This window comes from Phragmites australis, chromosome 14 (genome assembly GCF_958298935.1).
Source record: "Phragmites australis chromosome 14, lpPhrAust1.1, whole genome shotgun sequence".
NCBI lineage: Eukaryota > Viridiplantae > Streptophyta > Magnoliopsida > Poales > Poaceae > Phragmites > Phragmites australis.
This window is the reverse complement of record NC_084934.1, coordinates 6793659-6803892: the sequence shown is the minus strand read 5'-3', so window position 1 is coordinate 6803892 and position 10234 is coordinate 6793659. Positions and strand designations below refer to the sequence as shown.

General features: G+C 49.9%; 1 long non-coding RNA gene and 1 pseudogene across 1 annotated transcript; one reads left to right on the top strand and one right to left on the bottom strand.

Moving 5' to 3' along the window:
* Positions 1 to 227: 227 nt before the first annotated feature.
* On the top strand, positions 228 to 3157 carry LOC133890199 (AAA-ATPase At3g28610-like; annotated as a pseudogene).
* An 882-nt stretch (positions 3158 to 4039) lies between these two features.
* Positions 4040 to 4367, bottom strand: LOC133890035 (uncharacterized). Its single transcript, XR_009903986.1, has 2 exons — positions 4312 to 4367; positions 4040 to 4194 (listed from the first exon to the last, which is right to left on the bottom strand). It is a non-coding gene; the product is annotated as an uncharacterized LOC133890035 (long non-coding RNA).
* Between the last annotated feature and the right edge of the window lie 5867 nt (positions 4368 to 10234).

The window sequence follows — 10234 nt, the reverse complement described above, 5'->3', positions numbered from 1 at the left end:
GCTGAAACGGATCCATGTCAGTCTCCAGAGGGGACAAATTACAACCGAAACGAATTCAGAAAGAAAAGAGAGAGAAAACAAGCGAAAGGTATCCTTCTCTGACTCCATTGCCGCTTCTCGTACATATAACTGGAGATATCATATCGACGTACGTAAAAGAAATCTCTTTCAGACAGACATATCGGCGTGCGACGAGAGGGGCAACGTCGGCTAGAGCAAAGATGATGATGATGAAACGTTGGGTGCTAGACAACGTCGGCTCGTCGGCGTGGCTCCTCCTGGCGCCTCTGGTCGCCACGTGCGCGCCGCGCGGGCTTCCTAAGATGTACTTCAACCTGCACCTCCGGCGGCACATGCGACGGCTGCTCCCGTTCCTGGACCCGTTCGTCACCATCGACATCACCAGCAAGCCCGACTACTCCATGGACCGGATCAAGTCCAGCGACGCATACGAGGAGGTGAAGGCGTACCTGAGCGCGGCGTGCGCGCGGGACGCGCGTGAGCTACACGCCGACGGCGCCGTCGAGGGCAACGGGTTCGTGCTCAGCCTGCGCGAGGGGCAGGAGGTGGCCGACGAGTTCCGCGGAATCACCATGCTGTGGTCGTCGGTGCCGCCCGGCAACAAAGACCGTGACCACTGCCTCCGCCTGACGTTCCACCAGCGCCACCGGCGCCTCGTCGTCAAGGAGTACCTACCTTACGTCCGCCGGAGCGGCCGCGACGCCATGTTCGGGAACCGACGCCGGAGGCTGTACACCAACAAGAGAGGCATCGACTACGTGTACGTAATTACTACAAGTTCGATCTGCAACTTGATTCTCAGTTGTTTCTGTACGATTGAATTTTATCTGATTTCGACTCCTAGCTAGATCGAGACCTGCTTTAGAGTCTTAACGAATCTACGCGCGCGTTAGGTGCGTTGTCTGTGAGCTGTTGTTAATTAAGGTTTTAATTTTCACGCATCCTAAATTTTAGTCACCTAAAATCGACAGGTGCTAAGGCGACGAGTCAGGGAAGGAGTTTTCGGGTTTAGGAGTTTTTCATAGATTCCGAGCTTAGAAGAAGCCCCGGAGGAGGTAGGCTGGCCCGATGGAGGAGGTGAGTGTCGGGGCAGGGCCACTGTGAGGCGACAGGGGCGTCACTGGCCGCGGGCAGCAGATGACGGCTGGTAGGCTAGGGTGGGGCGGGGGTGCATGTCTTAGCGTGGCGGGGACTGCGGGAGCAGATTCAGTGGTATCCTCGCCGCCGCAGATGGCCAGAGGCGGGCGGGGCAGGGAGCGTGGCGAGGTGGGGGTGGTGTGGGGTGGGAGGTTGAAGAAAGGCTAGGGCGGGATCCAGAGGTTGAAGAAAAACTCTCACGGCTGTTAAAACAAAAACAGACTCATGTTAAGTAGCAACAACCTTTAATTTCTCGAGTATCAGCTAAACCAGCACGTCTACAAAATAAATGGTACTTATGGACTGAACAGAGAATATATCCGTCCCAGTAGGTCGGTATAATTTGTAGAACAAAGTTTTCTCTGAAAAGCATGTGCGTGAGGTGGCTTATCCCATCACTCGTTATGCACTGCACGTGTGTTTTGCTATGTGCGCACTGCACAAATATCAGTGAAACATATAGATGGTGCTGCGGATAAGCCACCTCAACTTAAAGTCATTGTGGCAGTGCATTTTCGATTGTTTGGGATTCATATACGAATCTTTATTGGTTTAGTAATTCTAGTACAATTTTTATGTTAGCTCTTTCTCTTTTCTAGTACCTATTTCACTTATGTATTAGTGTCAATATTTTGCAAAAAATGTATTAGTATCACTAATTAATGATCTTTCCTTCCCATGTCACGCAGTTCTACCAGGAATAAGGTCTGGACCTACATTGACTTTGACCACCCGACCACCTTTGACACCCTCGCCATGCACCCGGCCAAGAAGCGCAAGATCATGGACGACCTCGACGGACTTCCGCAATAACAAGGAGTACTACGCGCGCATCGGCAAGGCGTGGAAGCGCGGCTACCTCCTCCACGGCCCTCCGGGCACTGGCAAGTCCACCATGATCGCCGCCATGGCCAACTACCTCAACTATGACATCTACGACATCGAGCTCACCATGGTGCAAAGCAACAACGACCTCCGCAAGCTCTTCATCGAGACGACAGGCAAGTCCATCATCGTCATCGAGGACATCGACTGCTCCCTCGACCTAACTGGCCAGCGAAGCGCCGCTGCCAGTGCCAGCCTACCAGCGCATGTCGACGCCGCCACCACCGCCGGGTTCAACAGCAAGAAGCGTGGGAGGAGCAGCGAAGTGACACTGTCCGGCCTGCTCAACTTCATCGACGGCCTCTGGTCGGCGCACAGCGGCGAGCGGATCATCGTGTTCACGACCAACTTCGTGGACAAGCTCGACCCGGCGCTGATCCGGCGCGGGCGGATGGACATGCACGTCGAGATGTCGTACTGCGGCTTCGAGGCGTTCGCGGCGCTGGCCAAGAACTACCTCGGCGTGGACGCGCACCCGCTGTTCGACACCGTCAAGGAGCTGCTGCAGGCGGTGGAGATCACGCCGGCTGACGTCGCCGAGTGCTTGATGACGTCCAAGCGCACCGATCGCAACGCGGACGCTTGCCTTGGACGCCTGATCGACGAGCTCAAGAGGAAGGCCACGCAAAAGGAGAAAGACAAGGAAAAAGCGGAAGCCGCTGCGGCTGCAGATTCTGATGCAAAGCCAAGTGGCAGGGGAGACACGGCCAATGGACGAAGGGTGATTGACGCAAGGGCTATTCGTAGGCTCAAGAAAGTGGCCAAGGACAAGGACAGATGCGATGATATGGTGGCGGCGACGGCGGCGGCGAAGCCAAAATGCATGGCTAATGGAGGAACGGTGCCAGGCCCTGGAGCCAGTGGTAACTTTGGAGAACTTAGTCTGAGTGATGATAGTTTTAGGGATAATGGTAAGGCGGCGGAGGCAGAGGCTGATGCGGAGTCGGAGGCAAAGACAAGTGGCACCGAGGCCATGGCCGTTGATGAAGGAACGGCGTTTGGCGCGGAAGACAGTGGTAGAACAGGTCTGAATGATTATAGTTTAAGTGATGATGATTACAACGATGACGATGACTGTGACGACGACGGCGAAGAATACAGCGACGATTACTGATAGATTGGTTAATAACAAGATATTTTGCTATTTATGCACGTCTTATTAGTATGTCTTGACTCTTGAGAGGTCAGGCTAGCTAATTTAGTTATTTAGACCGTGATGTAATAAGAGCCATCACTACCGGATTTCGAGACTTTGCCGTGTGCCTAGGGCACACGGCGAAGGCCTTAAAACACTCGGCAACATGTTTACCGAGTGTAACACTCGGCATATCACTGTCGGCATACACAGTGCCGGCAAACTACTGTTTGCCGAGTGTTTTATATCGTGCACTCGGCAAACATATTTGTCGAGAGCCAAATACGACACTCGGCAAAAAAAAGTGACCTAACGGTGCCAATGCGTTAACGGCCTCTTTGCCGAGTGTCTCAGGGATACACTCGGCAAACACGAGGACACTGTGCCGAGTGTCTCAGGGATACACTCGGCAAACACGAGGACACTTTGCCGAGTGTCTCAGGGATACACTCGGCAAAGTGAGCACAGAATAGCACCCAAATAGCACAGTTTGGCGACACGTGCCACGCATTGCCGAGTGTATCCCGTGGACACTCTGCAAAGTGGCATCCAAAATACCAGATTGAACAGCCTTGTGACACGTGTCCGTTTTGCCTAGTGTAACACTCGGCATAGCCTTGTTTGCCGAGTGTAACACTCGGCAAACTGTTATTTAGCAGGTCGACAATTGATCCATACCAGATTCAAAACTGTCACTGCAATTCAAAACAATATACATATATTTCACAGATTACCACCTTCACATAAACATCGCATATTACGCAAACATCACATAAAGCGCCGCATAAACATCGCATATTACGCAAACATCACATAAAGCGTCGCATAAACATCACATATTACACAAACATCACATAAAGCGTCGCATAAACATCGCATATTACACAAACATCACATAAACCGTCGCAAGTGACACAAACATGACAAATTGTCGTGACAAGATAGCAAAACATAGTCCAAACAAAAAGAAAATGTAGCAGGCCGTAACGGACTCAACACTTGATTACCACCTTAACCTGCATCAATTAAGGAGCAAAAACGCTAATTAAGAAGTATGCATTTGAAAGTAAACAGAAATGGTAAGTATGGATATAGGGTTACAAAAGTAAGTTTTCAAAGTGAGGAGAACAAACCAAAGTGAGGTGGAGTACCAAAGTGCGAACCTCCAGCTCCAGGCGTATTCGATCCCTTTGATGGATACTGCACAAAGTAGATAGTTAGCACAACACTCTATGGTTGTAAGAATGGTAATAATGGTGATTACAAGGTTATAAACTAATTCACAGGAGTGTTTGGAGCCTGTGGAGCAAGTGGACGAGAAGGGGTTGGCATCGGTGGCGGAGTTTGACCCATTGCAGCATAAAGGGGCGTCATCATCGCATACCACTGGGATCGTTCTGCCGCCAGTGTTTGGAGCCTGTGGAGCAAGTGGACGAGAAGGGGTTGGCATCAGTGGCGGAGTTTGACCCATTGCAGCATAAAGGGGCGTCATCATCGCATACCACTGGGATCGTTCTGCCGCCATCCTCTCCTCGAACGATCTCTCTAATTCGTGCCGGAGCCTCCTTTCTTCATCCAGCTGGGCCTACAGTATGTCATCGCAATCTCATCATCGTTCCAATGCAAAGCATGTAAAGATAGTGGAGGATGAATGAAATAGAACTAACCTGCATTTCGTTCATCGCAATCCGTGTAGGCTCTGGGCGAGGGCGTATACCCGGACCTGAGCTCGTGCTCTGAGCTCTAAGCTGAGAGAGAGAGGGAGTGGTGGCCGTATCGAGTGTGCCGTCGCCAATCCAGAACCGGCCATGTTTCTTGCCTCCTCCCGCCCTCATAACCACTTCCCCATCAAGATCCTGCTCGCTCGGATCAAAGTCTGGGCCGTGGACCTCCTTTGCCATCGATGTGTATCCATCCAGGCGAGCCTTGACGTTCTCGTTGGTGTACGCTGAGGCCGGGTCATTCGGGTCATAAGCAACCCCGTGCATCGCCTTTGACTTATGGGCCAAAGCATAAGCCTTGAACTGGGAGAGAGGCTGACCATCATTTTTTGCCGACTGCAACAGAAAAGCAATAACATTCATAAAGGGGACGCCCGCACAGAAATTAAGGAGAACTGAGCTTGGGAACAACAGATGCTATTGCATACCCATCTAGCCGCGAAACCAGTCAGGCTGAGGTTGCCTTGATGGTGTGGCGCGCCAGGCATCAACAATCGCCTTTCCCGGCAAGCATTGTGACTCTCCTCCCACTCGGGAGCGCACCACTTGTCCACGATCACAAACCAGCACGGAAGGTCTCCGGCGCACCACCCCGGAGGCACCTAAATAATCAAGTGCATGATATATAAGAAGAAGAAATTAAGTGTTAGTAATCTAAGGAACAATAAGCTTTATTGTACTTTACCTTCAGGTACTGCTCCCGGGTCAGAGATATGGTCCTAGCGTCTTTTTTTGTCACCTTCGCTCCAAGGTGTTCCGCGTGAAATTTGATCACGGCCTGGACGCGCGCCTCATAGTGCATATCCTTAACAAGTTTCTTAGCAGCTTTATCGATGACAGCAGTTGCCCTAGCCTCCAAGCCCGGCTCGCATCTAAAAAAATCCTGCATATAGACGCGACGGATCCAGTCATTAGTTAAATAATTTCCATGCGATTAGTATTGACTAATGTAGTGCGAACGAAACTTACTCACAGCTCGGCCTTCACCCGCTCGGCTCTATTGGGAAACACCCTTCCCTCCCGGTCACGGGCGTCCGGCGTGGCTACATAGTGAGCCCATGTGTATGCCGGCTCGATTACTCCGCCCAAAGTAACCATGCCAGGGAACTTCTCCTTGATCAAAAGTCCAAGGATGCCGTTTACATGGCGTGAGTGGTCACCCTCTCCAACCCTCAGCCAGTTCCTGCACAAGTGTAAAGGCAATTTATTAGTATGTGTTGAAATATTGAAGATACAAAGGCAAAAAAATAATGAGAGTAGAGAGAGCCATTTACTTCTCTCCATCTGGTCGAATGAGTGGGCGTCTAGCCATTGGCACCGGTCGCCTCGGGAGGCTCGAAGGACCACGCAGCCACACACGAGAAGAAGTAGAGCTAGAGCTACCCCCCTGGTCAACCTGCTCCTCCTCATCCCCAGACTGAGTCGCAGCCGTAGGTATAGGCGAGTCAGACTCAGACTCAGCCGCACCTAGAGGCGACTCAGTCTCCTCCTCAACAGCAGGTATAGAAGCACCTCCTCCACCCCTGCCTCCGCCTCTAGGCCTTCCTGGAGGTCTTCCCCGGGGTCTCTTTCCGGACCTGTCACCTGCATCCGTGGCTTTCCCCGTCGCCTTTTTGTATAGCGACGTTAACTTCCTCATACCGCCCACCATGCTATGAGAACAAGTAAACCAATTAGTACGGATGTTACAACTTGATGTAAATAAATGAAGCATACTAAAAAAAACATGCTATGAGAAAGAATAAGTCATACATTTATTACAAATAAAGATACAGTTATTAGAAATAATCATCATCATCGGGATCAGCTGGATCATAAGTCTCATCATCACTATCACGCGTGTCGAAATAATCATCCTGATGCTCGGGAGGAGGAATGGCGTCATCACTGTCATTGTCTAAATGTAACCGCTCAAGTAATTCCAAGTCCCTTGTATTCTCAACCTCATCTTCTTCGTCCTCGTCAGCACCAGTTTCATTGTCTACTTCCATGCCCTGAGCTTCCGTCAAGTCGATCTCAAAATTCCCTGCGAGCCCATCTTCTTGAAAGAATTCTCCATCATATGTGTTGGGGTCTATGTTGTAATCTTCATTGTTTGGGACTGGTAGTTTACCGGGTGGCGGTACCTTGTACACAACATCCCAACCCTTAAGACGCTCAACGGTTTTGCACGGGTACGAGAGATAATAAACTTGCGTGGCCTGTTGAGCCACGATATAGACATCGTCTTCTGGTAAGACGGTTGATTGTCGAATTTCGACTAGCCCAAGATTAGGGGTCCGTCTCACTACTTCTGGATCGAACCAATGGCATTTGAATATGACGGGATTCAGAGGTTTGCTCCCATCAAAATTTAGTTCGTATATTTCTTCAATTCTTCGGTAGTACTCAGCCCCATCTAAGCCTGCAGTAAAAACTCCGGTATTTGTTGTTCTACAATTGGGCCGACTCTGCTCGTGGCTTGCTGTGTGGAAGCGATATCCATTCACATCGTAAGCCTTAAATGACCTGACCCTATAGGCACAACCATCCGCAACTTGTCTCAAGTCGGCACTCATAGACTCGTCGGTTGTTCCCTACAAGTTTAAGCGGGATAGCTTGGTGTATTAGTCGCATGTAAGAAATGAAATCAAGTTAGAAATGAAATCAAGTTGGTGTAATAGCCAAGTTAGAAATTACTTTCTGTTTGAACCAAGAAATGAAATCGGGCATGTCATTTCCCACACCATCTCTAAGAAGGGCCGAAGCTTCCTCGAGGGTAGGTTCCCTTGATTCATGCCAGAATTGCTCATTGAATTCCCTATAGCAATGAGAAGAAGCGGAGTTGGACACAAACTTGTGACTAGTTGAGAAATAATGTATTGAGCACTTACTGCATGTACGGCTCCACTTCGGATAGGTTGGTCAAGACATACAACATAATAGTGCGCCACTCTTCATGTTGCAAGGTCTTGTTAGTCGCACCACTTGCACTGCCAAGTTGCCCTCTAAAGATGCTAAGCTTTGATTCATCTTCGGGGTTTCCAACATTGTAACGAGGGGGTGGATTATGCACACTGGGAATATTGTCAGCATAGTATTTTGTTGTGAAGTTTGACACCTCCTCCAGGATGTATGCCTCGGCTATGGATGCTTCAATTTTGCATTTATTTTTACATTTATTTCGAAGAATCTTTTGGAATCTCTCAATTGAGTAGCACCAGCGGCCCTGCACGGGCCCCCCCATTCGTGCTTCATACGGGAGGTGCAAAATCATATGTTGCATCGGATTAAAGAAGCCGGGTGGAAAGATCTTCTCCAACTTGCAGAGCAACACAGGCGCCAGTCTTTCCATGTCTGCTACCACGGTATGAGATAACTCTTTGGCACAAAGCTGGCGGAAGAAATTGCTCAACTCCGCAAGCACTAGCCAAACATCCTCGGGGACATAGCCTTGAATCATCACCGGCAGTAGCCGCTCAAGCCATATGTGATAGTCATGACTCTTGAGCCCGTTGATTCGCAAAGTAGCTAAATTCACTCCCCTCTTCAGATTCGCTGCATACCCATCAGGGAACATCAAGGTTTGGAACCACTCAAGTACTTCCCTCCTTTGGGCCCTTGTAAGAACGAAATTGGTCTTTGGCTTCGTCCACGATTTCCCGCCTTTGGGAGGAGCCATGTCTAGCTGTGGTCTATTGCATAATCTCGTTTGATCGACTCTAGCCTTAACGTTATCCTTCGTCTTCTCAGGAATGTCCATGATTGTGCCAAAAATGGCCTCAGCGACATTCTTTTCAGTGTGCATTACATCAATGTTATGTGGAAGAAGGAGATCATCGAAGTAGGGGAGATTCCACAAGCATGGCTTGTGAGTCCAGGCGTGTTGCTCACCATATCCCAGAAATCCATCTCCTTGGGCATTGGACTCGAGAGCGTCTAACTGAGCACGAACCGCGGCACCGGTCATCTTAGGTGGTGCTAAGCCTTCGGCAACTACATCTTTCGTAAAGTTCTTCACGTCTTGTCTGAATGGATGGTCAAGAGGAAGGAATTGTCGATGCTTGTCGAAGGAAGAATATTTGCCACCCTTTGTCAACCAAATGAACATCAGAGCCGCCCTGCATACTGGGCATGGGAACTTCCCATGCACACACCAGCCACAGAATATCCCATACGCCGGTAGATCATGCAGGGAGTACTGGTACCAAACATGCATTTTGAAGTTTGTCTTTGTAGCTCGGTCGTATGTCCAGACCCCATCCTCCCAAGCATGGACCAAATCATCCATCAGCGGCTCCATGTACACACTCATATTCTTCCCCGGGTATTCAGGCCCCGGAATTATCAGCGACAGGAATATGTTCTGTCGTTGAAAGATGACGCCGGGGGGGGGGGGAGATTGAGGGGAATAACAAACATGGGCCAACAACTGTATGAGGCACAAGTCATACCATATGGATTGAACCCATCAGTTGCGAGCGCAATTCGTACATTACGAGCCACTAGAGCTTTTTCACGATGAATCAGATCGAACGTCTTCCATGCTTCACCATCCGATGGATGTACCAGCTTGTCAGGATTGTATCGACGCCCATCTTTGTGCCATGTCATCTGTTTAGCAGATTCCACAGTCATATACAGCCGTTGGATTCTCGGTACGAATGGAAGATACCGAAGGATCTTCACGGGGATTGCGAGCTGCCTCTTCTGACCATCACCAGAGTCTACCTCAAGATACCTAGAGGAATTGCACTTCACACAGTACTTTGCTTACGCGTGTTCTTTCCTAAATAAGATGCATCCCTTTGGACAAGCATGTATCTGCTCATATGGCATCTTAAGTGCACGGAGGACTTTCTTCGACTCGTACATGCTCTTTGGCAGAATGTGACCTTCCGGGAGAAGGCTACCAACAACTGTCAGCATTGCATCGAAGGATTCTCGGCTGCCGCTAAACTGGGACTTGATAGCCATTAGGCGTCCGATGGCATCCAGTTGAGAAACCTTGCAATGCCCGTGAAGGGGTTGCTGCGCCGTAGACAACATATCATAAAAGGCCTTTGCGGTTGACTCCGGCACTTCCTCCATACGTGCTTCATTAAAATGTGCGTCATGGAAGTCATCTAGCATGTCTCCGACCCCGACATCATAGTCATTGGTGCGTTGACGCACCACCTCCTCTCTGGCACGTTCGGACTCACCATGGTAGGTCCACCGGGTATAGTGTGGCATAAACCCATTCTTACAAAGGTGTTGACCCATGACCTCCTTTGTTTGTTGACGCGTGTTTGCACAAATACTGCAGGGGCACCAAGTTCCACGAGGTCCCTTAGGCCTAGCAAATGCTAATTCC